The sequence below is a fragment of the Ranitomeya imitator genome, chromosome 7, assembly GCF_032444005.1.
Source record: "Ranitomeya imitator isolate aRanImi1 chromosome 7, aRanImi1.pri, whole genome shotgun sequence".
Classification (NCBI taxonomy): Eukaryota; Metazoa; Chordata; class Amphibia; order Anura; family Dendrobatidae; genus Ranitomeya; species Ranitomeya imitator.
Genome location: NC_091288.1, coordinates 122,136,499 through 122,150,139, shown reverse-complemented (window position 1 = coordinate 122,150,139; position 13,641 = coordinate 122,136,499). Strand labels below are relative to the sequence as shown.

The 13,641-nt window shown below is 46.4% G+C and overlaps 1 protein-coding gene across 1 annotated transcript in view; it reads right to left on the bottom strand.

Annotated features, from left to right (window-relative positions):
- Positions 1-13,641, bottom strand: part of COL3A1 (collagen type III alpha 1 chain) — a 335,593-nt gene that overhangs the window by 159,808 nt on the left and 162,144 nt on the right. The gene's annotated exons all lie outside the window — the stretch shown is intronic.

Sequence of the window (13,641 nt, the reverse complement as noted above, 5' to 3'; positions counted from 1 at the left end):
TCGGTCCCAGCGTCTTGCTCATTCTCACTCTGTTCTGAGAGTTAGTGCTGCTTCTCCAGTCTCTGCCTTTAAAGTCAGTGCTGGTCAGCAGCGAGCGGACTTCTCTGGGACTAAGTCCTTGTCTGCATGTACTGAGCATGCCCAGCGTAAGGTCTCCCGTTGGAGATCGAGGGTCATGTGCTCAGTCTCTGCAGCACATTCCATTGGTCCTCTTGGCAGGTCCTAGAAGGGCAAAAGTGCTGTGGCCACTTCCTGTGCTGCTGCTATATAAACTGCGCATGACCGCACGGCCATGCGCTAGTATTGTCTTACAATTGCTTATGTGTGTATGTTGTGAGTGCAAGTCGTCCTTGGAAACCCCTACCCTATTGAATGTCTGTTCGCGGAAGGTGTATGGCTGCTACCTAGCGCCCGACTTAGCCTACAGCACTAACACACATCACAGCGTCCTGTAGCTGTGCCTGCCAGTACGGCGCCGTGCGCCTGCCTTGCGCTTTCCATACCCGAGTCTGGGTGGTTAGTGGCGTCCGTTAGTGCGGCATCGCTCGCACTCTTGTGCACATAGATTGCTTAAGGTTCTCTACACACCCAGTTGCGGTGTTACGCCAGCAAGGGTCTAATCGGGCTCCAATCCCTTCTGGGGTTAAGTCCGCTGACCACTTGCTCGCGCACTAGTGCGGTACTGCGGTCCTGTGAATTAACAGGATCGCTTTCTTCACGCTGGGTGAGGTTTAACCCATGCGTGTATACCGCCATATTGTCTGCTAATTGCTAGCAGCAGGTTCTCACCTGCCCGGTGGACCCCGGACTGCGAACGCACCTTTATCATCTGTCTTTGTGCGTTCCGCCAGTCCTAACATAATACTAGCGCCAGGGTCTGGCTAGTAAAATGGCGGACAATCAGCGTTTACAGCGGTACATCCAGCAGCTGGAGGGAAGGTTGGCGGCTTTTGAGCGTTCAACCTCAGCTGTGGATGTTACTGCTGTCGCTGTTCAGGCTGCAAGTGTGGCTGCAGCTACCTTGTCCACTGCCGCTCCTGTACCGACGCTATCTCGCCTCCCGCTACCAGAGAAATTTTCTGGTGACAGTAAGTCCTGTAGGTGTTTCGTGAGTCAGTGCTCAATACATCTCGAGCTTCTGGCCTCTCGTTTCCCTACAGAGCGGGCTAAGGTGGGCTTTATAATTTCCTTATTGTCGGACAGGGCGTTGCTGTGGGCTACGCCGCTGTGGGAGCGTGGCGATCATGTGGTGCAGAGTGCTCCGTTATTCCTGAGCACTCTGAAACAGGTCTTTCTAGGACCTCGTGTCACCCATGACACGGCGCTCCAACTGTTGGCACTGACTCAGGGCTCGTCCTTGGTCAGCCTTTTTGCCGTCCATTTCCGCACTCTGGCATCTGAGCTGGAGTGGTCGGATAAAGCCCTTATCCCTATATTTTGGAGGGGGCTGGCTGACCACGTTAAGGACGCTCTGGCCACTAGGGAGATTCCCGCCACACTGGAGGAGTTAATAGCAGTATCTACTCGCATTGACCTCCGTTTTCACGAGCGGAGGTTAGAGCGAGCCCAGTGTAGGCAGAGGTTTCGGCTGGCTCCCACCTTCGCCAAACCTTTGGAATCTCCAGTTCAGGCTCCTGAGTTCCAGGAACCTAAGGTGGTGTCACGAGCGGGATCTAAGTTCCAGACTGCTCGTGCACTCCAGGGTTGCCAGGTTTGCCAACAGTCAGGACATCTTGCCACCAGATGTCATCAGCGGTCGAGGAAACGTCAGCGTCTAGTGGTAGTAGGTGGAGGTGCACTAGACACTGCGACGTTTGCCTCCAAATTGTCCTTTAAGGGGACAATTACCTTTGGCTCATCCTCCCACTCGATAGACCTCTGCGTGGATTCTGGGGCGGAGGGCAATTTTATGTCTTCTGCCTTCGCCCAACGTCACGCAATACCCCTGGTTATGCTATCCCAACCAGTAACGGTACGAGTGGTGAATGGGTCGACACTCCCCGCACAGATAACACATCAGACCATCCCTGTTACTCTGTCCCTGTCGCCATCCCATCAGGAGATTATTTCTCTGCTCGTCATTCCTGAGGGTATTGATGAGGTCCTGTTGGGGATACCTTGGCTACGGTACCACTCTCCTCACATCGAGTGGTCCTCAGGCAGAATTCTGGGATGGGGTGAATCATGTGGGGGTAGGTGTCACCGAGAGTGCGTTCAGGTTGCTACTACTGAGGTACCCGCAGATCTATCCTCTCTCCCCAAGCAATATTGGTCTTATGCAGACGTGTTCTCCAAAAAGGCGGCGGAGACCCTTCCGCCCCATCGCCCCTATGACTGTCCTATCGATCTCTTGCCTGGTGCTGAGCCTCCCCGGGGTCGAGTCTATCCATTATCTCTCCCGGAAACGGAGGCAATGTCTCAGTACATACAAGAGAATCTGGCAAGAGGGTTCATTAGGAAGTCAGTGTCACCTGCTGGGGCAGGGTTTTTCTTCGTGCAGAAGAAGAATGGAGAACTACGTCCATGCATAGACTACAGGGGTCTTAATGCTATCACAGTTAAGAACAAGTACCCTTTGCCGTTGATTTCTGAGCTTTTCGATAGGCTTCGGGGAGCTAGAGTGTTTACGAAACTAGATCTGCGGGGTGCTTACAACCTGATTCGCATCCGTGAGGGGGACGAGTGGAAAACGGCATTTAACACCAGAGATGGGCACTATGAGTATCTGGTGATGCCCTTCGGGCTCTGTAATGCACCTGCCGTTTTTCAAGACTTTGTCAATGACATCTTCCGGGATATGCTTTCCACCTCGGTTGTAGTCTATCTGGATGATATTCTCATCTTTTCTCCAGATATTGACTCCCACCGGAGAGATGTTGGCAGAGTCTTCGACCTCCTACGGGCAAACTCTCTTTACGCAAAGTTGGAGAAGTGTGTGTTTTAGCAGGAGTCCTTACCTTTCCTGGGCTATATCATCTCCGCCCAGGGATTGGCTATGGATCCTGCCAAACTACAGGCTGTGATGGACTGGCAAGAGCCCCATTCTCTTAAAGCGGTGCAGCGCTTTATGGGGTTCATAAACTATTACCGCCAGTTCATTCCCCACTTCTCAACTCTGGTAGCTCCCTTGGTAGCCCTCACCAAGAAGGGAGCGAATCCCAAATTGTGGTCGGAAGAGGTCTCCAAGGCCTTCACTTCTATTAAGTCCCACTTTGCTAGCGCTCCCATCTTACATCGTCCCGATGTGGATAAGCCATTCCTACTGGAGGTGGATGCCTCGTCCGTTGGTGCTGGAGCAGTCCTCTACCAAAAGGATGCTCAAGGTCGGAAGCATCCATGCTTCTTCTTCTCCAAGACCTTCACGCCAGCGGAGAGGAACTACTCCATCGGGGACAGGGAGTTGCTAGCAATGAAGTTGGCCTTTTCGGAGTGGAGACATCTTCTGGAAGGTGCGTGGTTTCCCTTCCAAGTTTACACGGACCACAAAAATTTGGTCTATTTGCAGACAGCCCAGCGGCTAAATTCTCGCCAGGCCAGATGGTCCCTGTTCTTCTCCCGGTTCCACTTTTCCCTTCATTATCTCGCCGGGGAGAAGAATATCCGTGCTGACGCTCTCTCTCGCTCCCTTATGTCAACTGAGGAGGAGGAAGAGGAGCCTCGGCTTATTGTCCCTTCCGAGAGCCTGAGAACCGTGGCGCCGGTTTCGCTAGAGTCTGTGCCTCCGGGCAAGACTTTTGTGCCCATTAATTTGCGACCGGAGGTTCTCTCTTGGGCTCATTCGTCCAGGGTGGGTGGACACTTTGGGACAAAGAGGACATCTGAGCTACTGGCGAGGACGTACTGGTGGCCGCATATGGTCCGGGATGTCAGGGATTATGTTCTGGCGTGTGTCTCCTGCGCCAAAAATAAATCTCCGCGTCAAAGGCCAGCTGGTTTGCTCTATCCCTTGCCGGTGGCAGATAGGCCCTGGGAGATGGTCGGGATGGACTTTGTTGTGGGTTTGCCCAAGTCTCGCGGCTGTACCATCATTTGGGTCATCACCGATCATTTCTCAAAAATGGTGCATTTGGTGCCGCTGCCGCGGTTACCTTCTGCACGGGCCTTGGCAGCGTTGTTCATCAGACATATCTTCCGCCTACATGGTATGCCAGACAAAATTGTCAGTGACCGGGGTCCCCAGTTTGCGTCTCGGTTCTGGAGAGAGCTCTGTCGTCTTCTCAGTATTGAGTTGAATCTCTCTTCCGCTTATCATCCCGAGACGAATGGGTTGGTAGAGAGGGCCAACCAGACCTTGGTCACATACCTGCGACATTTTGTTTCAGCCAGGCAGGATGACTGGGCATCCTTGCTATCATGGGCAGAGTTTGCACTGAACAACGCCGTTGCCGACTCCACTGGACAAACCCCATTCCTCCTCAACTATGGTCAGCATCCACGGGTACCTGTGCCTATGCCCGTGTCTTCCGCCGACTCCAGGGTGGCAGACTGGGCTGTGGAGGCACGGGATATTTGGGACCGCACTCAGGATGCCATTCGGGCCTCTAAGGAGAGAATGAGGTCCTCTGCTGATGCTCATCGGCGCCCCGCCCCGACCTTTGCTCCTGGCGACTTGGTGTGGCTCTCCGCCCGTAACATCAGGCTGCGAGTTGAGTCCACTAAATTTGCTCCTCGCTACTTGGGTCCATTCAAGGTCCTCGAGCAGGTTAATCCTGTGGTCTATCGTTTGGCCCTTCCGCCACGCCTGGGTATCACCAACACCTTTCATGTGTCCCTCTTGAAACCGGTGTATATGTCCCGCTTTTCCGAGTCATCTGCTGGGACATCGGGTTCGTCTACGGACGATTATGAGGTGAACGCTATTTTGGGGTGCAAGGTGGTGCGTGGTAAAAAATTTTATTTGGTGGACTGGAAGGGTTATGGCCCCGAGGACAGGTCCTGGGAGCCTGTTGAGCACATTCGGGCTCCGCAGCTCATTGCTGCCTTCGAACGTAGCGAGGCCCAAGGAGGGGGGGGCCCTAGGAGGGGGGGTAATGTTAGGGGTCGAGTTCCCGCTTCTGCACAGGGGGAATCTCGAGCCACTTCCGCTGCGGTCTCCCATTCTTGTCCAGCCGCAGTGGAGCCTGCTCAGCAAGGACGTCGGTCCCAGCGTCTTGCTCATTCTCACTCTGTTCTGAGAGTTAGTGCTGCTTCTCCAGTCTCTGCCTTTAAAGTCAGTGCTGGTCAGCAGCGAGCGGACTTCTCTGGGACTAAGTCCTTGTCTGCATGTACTGAGCATGCCCAGCGTAAGGTCTCCCGTTGGAGATCGAGGGTCATGTGCTCAGTCTCTGCAGCACATTCCATTGGTCCTCTTGGCAGGTCCTAGAAGGGCAAAAGTGCTGTGGCCACTTCCTGTGCTGCTGCTATATAAACTGCGCATGACCGCACGGCCATGCGCTAGTATTGTCTTACAATTGCTTATGTGTGTATGTTGTGAGTGCAAGTCGTCCTTGGAAACCCCTACCCTATTGAATGTCTGTTCGCGGAAGGTGTATGGCTGCTACCTAGCGCCCGACTTAGCCTACAGCACTAACACACATCACAGCGTCCTGTAGCTGTGCCTGCCAGTACGGCGCCGTGCGCCTGCCTTGCGCTTTCCATACCCGAGTCTGGGTGGTTAGTGGCGTCCGTTAGTGCGGCATCGCTCGCACTCTTGTGCACATAGATTGCTTAAGGTTCTCTACACACCCAGTTGCGGTGTTACGCCAGCAAGGGTCTAATCGGGCTCCAATCCCTTCTGGGGTTAAGTCCGCTGACCACTTGCTCGCGCACTAGTGCGGTACTGCGGTCCTGTGAATTAACAGGATCGCTTTCTTCACGCTGGGTGAGGTTTAACCCATGCGTGTATACCGCCATATTGTCTGCTAATTGCTAGCAGCAGGTTCTCACCTGCACGGTGGACCCCGGACTGCGAACGCACCTTTATCATCTGTCTTGGTGCGTTCCGCCAGTCCTAACAATGTGTTACCCCAGAATCAAGGCCACAATAACTTTTCTTTAAGCCGCTGACCCGCAGTTGGAACTAAAATCTTTCTGCGATACATATGAAAGACTGTTAAATGCGTGTCCAACACCTGACAATACCGAGGAGCTGCGTGCTTTCAAACTAAATCACCCATGATAAATCTAACTAAAGTCTTTTAAATCACATACAATGGTTGTCATTTTTCATAATATGTGCGTGTTGTGTGCTGTGTGTATTTGTGTGTGTGTGTGAGTTCTGTATGTGTTGCGTGTTCTTTACAGAACCATAAACTTATAATAGCAAAATGTTGATGCCGACAGCCGCACACAGATGTATTTTTGCATTATTTCACAGTGCCTGATGAGTACCGGATGCATGGTTGGTTGAGAAGCGCCCGTGGGTGCAGAAGTGTTTGTGGCCCGCATATTAATAAAGCACAAAAAATCCCTGACCTATGTGGTCAGCATATTAATAAAGTGCAAAAAACATGATAACATAAGTCCTAAATGCCTAATAACCGCATATTAATAAAGTGCAAAAACATGATAACATAAGTCCTAAATGCCTAATAATCGCATATTAATCATAAATAAGTTCTAAATGTCTATTTCTTGTGTGTGTTGTATGTTAATAAAGTGCAAAAATCACTGACCTATGTGGCCCGCATATTAATAAAGTGCAAAAATCCCTGACCTATGTGGTCAGCATATTAATAAAGTGCAAAAAACATGATAACATAAGTCCTAAATGACTAATAACCGCATATTAATAAAGTGCAAAAAAAAAAAAATCCCTGACCTATGACAAAAAGCTAATATAATATAAACCAAAGATATAAAAAGAATGCTGAATTTTTACTAAACAGGCTGCTGCAGAATAAAAATGTCACAGCATGGAATAATAATGCTGAATTTATTTTCAAAGGATATTAGTAAGGCCGCGCACCAATAAATGATTTTACAATATTGTGTTATAAATCCCTTATAAATGAGAATGTGTTATAAATATCATATAAAAGTTGTGCAATTAATGTGTGATAAAATAATGTAGAATTAAAGAACGCCGAAATAATATCTGCGTATGCTGCAGCGCTAAAAGTTGTACATTTGTTTCTTACGTGTTTTGGTGCAGCCAAGAAGATTTTTTATGCAGATTTTATATAAAATGCGGGCGAAAATAGTTAATATTGGTGTATTTTCATACTTGTTCATCGTGTCGTTATCAGATACCGCAATGATGCATTTGTCAGCATCATGCTGTTAGCTATAACATGTGAAAACTCTGGCTGTAGTTTATAAGATGTAAAATGAGAATACTTTTCACATAACAGGATGTAGGATTGCATACAGAAACACCAGCCCTATTCACTATATGGATACACTGTGAATAAAATATAAAAAGAAATACTGATATAATATGAGAATACTTTTCACATAACAGGATGTAGGATTGCATACAGAAACACCAAAATGCCCCGCAGATAACCTTCAGGTACAATACATGTACAAACAAAAAAAGCTGCCTCTTCTGTTTGTGAAAATAAACATTTATGGGGTACGCAAATACAACAACAATTGACCTAGGTGTGATAAACCTCTGACCCACAGTTAACCTAAACATTTAGGTAATGTTCACCATTTAGTTAGTGTTCAGTAGAGAAACATTTTAGCAATCAGAAACACCAGCCCTATTCACTATATGGATACACTGTGAATAAAATATAAAAAGAAATACTGATATAATAATCACTGTAGCAAAATACTGTGATAACAATATCAAAATGCAACAAATTAAAATATATCAAACGATATCAAAAGGGGAAATCAAACAAGGAGGGACAGCTGGATACCAGCCGTCAGACAAGGGGAGGGGAGGGGTTACACACTTTGATAGGGGCGGGGCACCTGTCAGATTGAGTTTGACGGATCATGGCTATTATACACTACTCAGGTACCTGCATGACGGGCAGCTTGAGCCTTTTTACAGAGAATCTATCATGCCCCGGGCTTCTTAAGTGCTGCTGCGTCTTAGGTGTGGTGTGGACAAATCACATAAAGCTCTGAGACCTCCGGTTCTGCCAAGTGTCGTACAGTTCCACTAAGGCCTCGGGCTCCCGGTACCCGGTACTTTGCTTCGGCTCTGAGTGTGCCCGGTCACAGTACCCCTCTGAGCCCTGTTCCTCTGCTTTGCTCCTTCCCTTCCGGCTCCTCCACATTCAACCCCTCAGGTCTTCCTCCTTTCAGAGGCTGCAGCTCCCTCATGGCTGCCAATCCTCTCTGTCTGCATTCAGTTCCAGACTTCCTTCTACTTCAGTGTCTCCACATCCACTGTCATAGTAACATAGCAACATAGTTATTAAGGTTGAAGGAAGACTAAGTCCATCTAGTTCAACCCATAGCCCAACCTAACATGCCCTAACATGTTGATCCAGAGGAAGGCAAAAAAAAACCATGTGGCTCCACTTTGGGGAAAAAAATTCCTTCCCGATTCCTCCACATACGGCAATCAGACTAGTTCCCTGGATCAATGCCCTATCAAGGAATCTAGTATATATACCCTGCAACATTATACTTTTCAAGAAAGGTATTAAATCCCCTCTTAAATTTAAGTAATGAATCACTCATTATAACATCACACGGCAGAGAGTTCCATAGTCTCACTGCTCTTACAGTAAAAAACCCGCATCTGTTATTATGCCTAAACCTTCTTTCCTCCAGACATAGAGGATGCCCCCTTGTCCCTGTCTCAGGTCTATGATTAAAAAGATCATCAGAAAGGTCTTTGTACTGTCCCCTCATATATTTATACATTAAAATAAGATCACCCCTTAGTCTTCGTTTTTCCAAACTAAATAGCCCCAAGTGTAATAACCTATCTTGGTATTGCAGACCCCGCAGTCCTCTAATAACCTTGGTCGCTCTTCTCTGCACCCGCTCTAGTTCAGCTATGTCCTTCTTATACACCGGAGTCCAGAACTGTGCCCAGTATTCTAAGTGTAGTCAAACTAGTGACTTGTATAGAGGTAAAATTATGTTCTCCTCATGTTCATCTATGCCTCTTTTAATGCATCTCATTATTTTATGTGCCTTTATAGCAGCTGCCTGACACTGGCCACTGGACATGAGTTTGTCATCCACCCATACACCCAGGTCTTTTTCATTGACAGTTTTGCCCAGAGTTTTAGAATTAAGCGCATAGTTATACATCTTATTACTTCTACCCAAGTGCATGACCTTACATTTATCCCCATTAAAGTTAATTTGCCATTTATCAGCCCAAGCTTCTAGTTTACATAAATCATCCAGTAATATAAAATTGTCCTCCTCTGTATTGATTACCCTGCAGAGTTTATTGTTATCCGCAAATATTGAAATTCTGCTCTAAATGCCCCCTACAAGGTCATTAATAAATATGTTAAAAAGAAGAGGGCCCAATACTTACCCCTGTGGCACCCCACTACTAACCGCGACCCAGTCCGAGTGTGCTCCATTGATAACCACCCTTTTTTTCCTATCCCTGAGCCAACTCTTAACTCACTTACACATATTTTCCCCTATCCCCATTATTCTCATTTTATGTATCAACCTTTTGTGTGGCACCTTATCAAATGCTTTTGAAAAGTCCATATACACTACGTCCACTGGGTTCCCTTGGTCCAGTCCGGAACTTACCTCTTCATAGAAGCTGAACAAGTTAGTCTGACATGAACGGTCCCTAGTAAACCCATGCTGATACTAGGTCATGAGGTTATTCCTCTTCAGATACTCCGGTATAGCATCCCTTAGAATGCCCTCCAGGATTTTACCCACAGTAGAGGTTAAGCTTACTGGCCTATAATTACCGAGTTCAGTTTTTGTCCCCTTTTTGAATATTGGCACCACATTTGCAATACGCCAGTCCTGTGGTACAGACCCTGTTATTATGAAGTCTTTAAAGATTAAAAATAATGGTCTATTAATGACTGTACTTAGTTCCTGCATTACTCGGGGGTGTATCCCATCTGGGCCCGGAGATTTGTCAATTTTAGTGATTTTTAGACGCCGACGTACTTCCTGCTGGGTTAAGCAGGTGACATTTAATGGGGAATTTGTATCACTAGTCATTTTGTCTGCCATGGGATTTTCTTGTGTAAATACTGATGAAAAAAAGTCATTTAGCATATTGGCTTTTTCCTCATCCTCATCCACCATTTCACCCAGACTATTTTTAAGGGGGTCAACACTATCATTTTTTAGTTTCTTACTATTTACATAGTTACATAGTTCTTAAGGTTGAAGGAAGACTTTAAGTCCATCTGGTTCAACCCATAGCCTAACCTAACATGCCCTAACATGTTGATCCAGAGGAAGGCAAAAAAAATCCCATGTGGCAAAGAGTAAGCTCCACATTGGGGAAAAAAATTCCTTCCCGACTCCACATACGGCAATCAGACTAGTTCCCTGGATCAACACCCTATCAAGGAATCTAGTGTATGTACCCTGTAACATTATACTTTTCCAGAAAGGTATCCAGTCCCCTCTTAAATTTAAGTAACGAATCACTCATTACAACATCATACGGCAGAGAGTTCTATAGTCTCACTGCTCTTACAGTAAAGAATCCAAGTCTGTTATTATGCTTAAACCTTCTTTCCTCCAGACGTAGAGGATGCCCCCTTGTCCCTGTCTCAGATCTATGATTAAAAAGATCATCAGAAAGGTATTTGTACTGTCCCCTCATATATCTATACTTTAAAATAAGATCACCCCTTAGTCTTCGTTTTTCCAAACTAAATAGCCTCAAGTGTAATAACCTATCTTGGTATTGCAGACCCCCCCAGTCCTCTAATAACCTTGGTCGCTCTTCTCTGCACCCGCTCCAGTTCAGCTATGTCTTTCTTATACACCGGAGACCAGAACTGTGCCCAGTATTCTAAGTGTGGTCGAACAAGTGACTTGTACAGAGGTAAAATTATGTTTTCCTCATGAGCATCTATGCCTCTTTCAATGCATCCCATTATTTTATTTGCCTTAGTAGCAGCTGCCTGACACTGGCCACTGAATATGAGTTTGTCATCCACCCATACACCCAGGTCTTTTTCATTGACGGTTTTGCCCAGAGTTTTAGAATTAAGCACATAGTTATACATCTTATTACTTCTACCCAAGTGCATGACCTTATATTTATCCCCATTAAAGCTTATTTGCCATTTATCAGCCCAAGCTTCTAGTTTACATAAATCATCCTGTAATATAAAATTGTCCTCCTCTGTATTGACTACCCTGCAGAGTTTAGTGTCATCTGCAAATATTGAAATTCTACTCTGAATGCCCCCTACAAGGTCATTAATAAATATGTTAAAAAGAAGAGGGCCCAATACTGATCCCTGTGATACCCCACTGCTAACCGCGACCCAGTCCGAGTGTGTTCCAGTAATAACCACCCTTTGTTTCCTATCCCTGAGCCAGCTCTCAACCCACTTACACATATTTTCCCCTATCCCCATTATTCTCATTTTATGTATCAACCTTTTGTGTGGCACCGTATCAAAAGCTTTTGAAAAGTCCATATACACTACATCTACTGGGTTCCCTTGGTCCAGTCCGGAACTTACCTCTTCATAGAAGCTGATCAAATTAGTCTGACATGAACGGTCCCTAGTAAACCTGTGTTGATACTGGGTCATGAGGTTATTCCTCTTCAGATACTCCAGCATAGCATCCCTTAGAATGCCCTCCAGGATTTTACCCACTTTTAAGCTTACTGGCCTATAATTATCGAGTTCAGTTTTTGTCCCCTTTTTGAATTACGTAGTTAAAGAATATTTTTACTCTCCCTGGCAATGAGTCTTTCTGTCTCAATCTTTGCTGCCTTGATTTGCTTTTTCCAAAATTTATTTAACTTTTTGTATTTATTTAATGCCTCATCACTACCTACTTCCTTTAATTCTCTAAATGCTTTCTTTTTGTCCCTTATTGCTCCCCTTACAGCTCTATTTAGCCATATTGGTTTCCTCCTATTCCTAGTATGTTTATTCCCATATGGTATATACTGTGCACAGGTCCTATCCAGGATGCTAATAAATGTCTCCCATTTTCTTTGTGTATTTTTATTTCTCAGGATATCGTCCCAGTTAATTGCACCAAGATCCTCTCTCATCCGTTGGAAATTTGCCCTCCTGAAGTTTATTGTCCTTGTAACCCCTCTACTACACATCTTATTAAAGTATACATGAAAACTTATTATTTTGTGATCACTATTACCCAAGTGACCCCCAACCCTTATATTTGATATGTGGTCTGGCCTGTTGGTTAATATTAGGTCTAGCAGTGCCCCCCTTCTTGTTGGGTCCTGAACCAGTTGTGAAAGGTAATTGTCTCTCATAGTTGTCAAAAACAGATTACCTTTGCTGGAACTGCAGATTTCCATTCCCCAATCTATTTCAGGGTAGTTGAAGTCCCCCATAATAATGACTTCCCCTTGAGTCGCAGCTTCATCTATTTGCTTCACGAGGATATTCTCCATTGCTTCCATTATTTTTGGAGATTTATAACAACCCCCTATCAGTAATTTATTATTTTTTCCCCCTCCCCTTATCTTAACCCACAGGGACTCTACATTTTCATTAGATTCACCTATATTATCACACCGGATAGGTTTTAAGGACGATTTTACATATAGACACACCCCTCCCCCTCGCCAATCCATTCGGTCATTTCTGAACAGACTATAGCCCTGCAAGTTAACAGCCCAGTCACGGCTCTCATCCAGCCACATTTCAGATATTCCCACCATGTCATAATTATGCTCCAACAACATTAATTCTAATTCGTCCATTTTGTTGGCAAGGCTTCTGGCATTAGTATACATGCACTTATTAGCTGTTCTAACCCCACCCGCCATGCCACCGCCACCCCCATCTTCCTTATTTGTGCCCAGGTCTCTATCTGCACTTTCTTCCCCTCCTATAAAATGAATACCCTCCCCCCAATCCCTAGTTTAAACACTCCTCCAACCTTCTAGCCATTTTCTCCCCCAACACAGCTGCACCCTCCCCATTGAAGTGCAGCCCATCCCTAGCGTAGAGCCTGTAGCCAACTGAGAAGTCGGCCCAGTTCTGCAGGAACCCAAACCCCTCCTTCCTACACCAATTCTTGAGCCACTTATTAACCTCCCTAATCTCCCGTTGCCTCTCTGGCATGGCACGTGGTACAGGCAGTATTTCAGAAAATACTAAGTTGGAGGTCCTTGCTTTCAGCTTGCAGCCTAATTCCCTGAAATCATCTTTAAGGACCTTCCACCTACCTCTAACTTTGTCATTTGTGCCAATGTGCACCATGACCGCTGGGTCCTCACCAGCCCCTCCCAGTAATCAGTCCACCCGATCAGCGATAATCTGGCTCTCCCAGGTCAGGATACATATAGTTTAGGGAAGCTCCCCTGAATTTGGGGCCTGAGCTCCCCCTCCTGGCCTGGATTTGGAATATGTTGTGTGTGGGTGCCTTACCTGGTAAAGAGAACTCAATTGCCTCTGAGCATGACATTACCCTCCCCGAAAGGAAAGCAACATCACAGCAGCAACCAGTCACCTGGGGTACTGCACATACATGTGTGGCATCTGATCCTGGGCTTTTAGCTTGTATCAGTGTAAATGTACAATG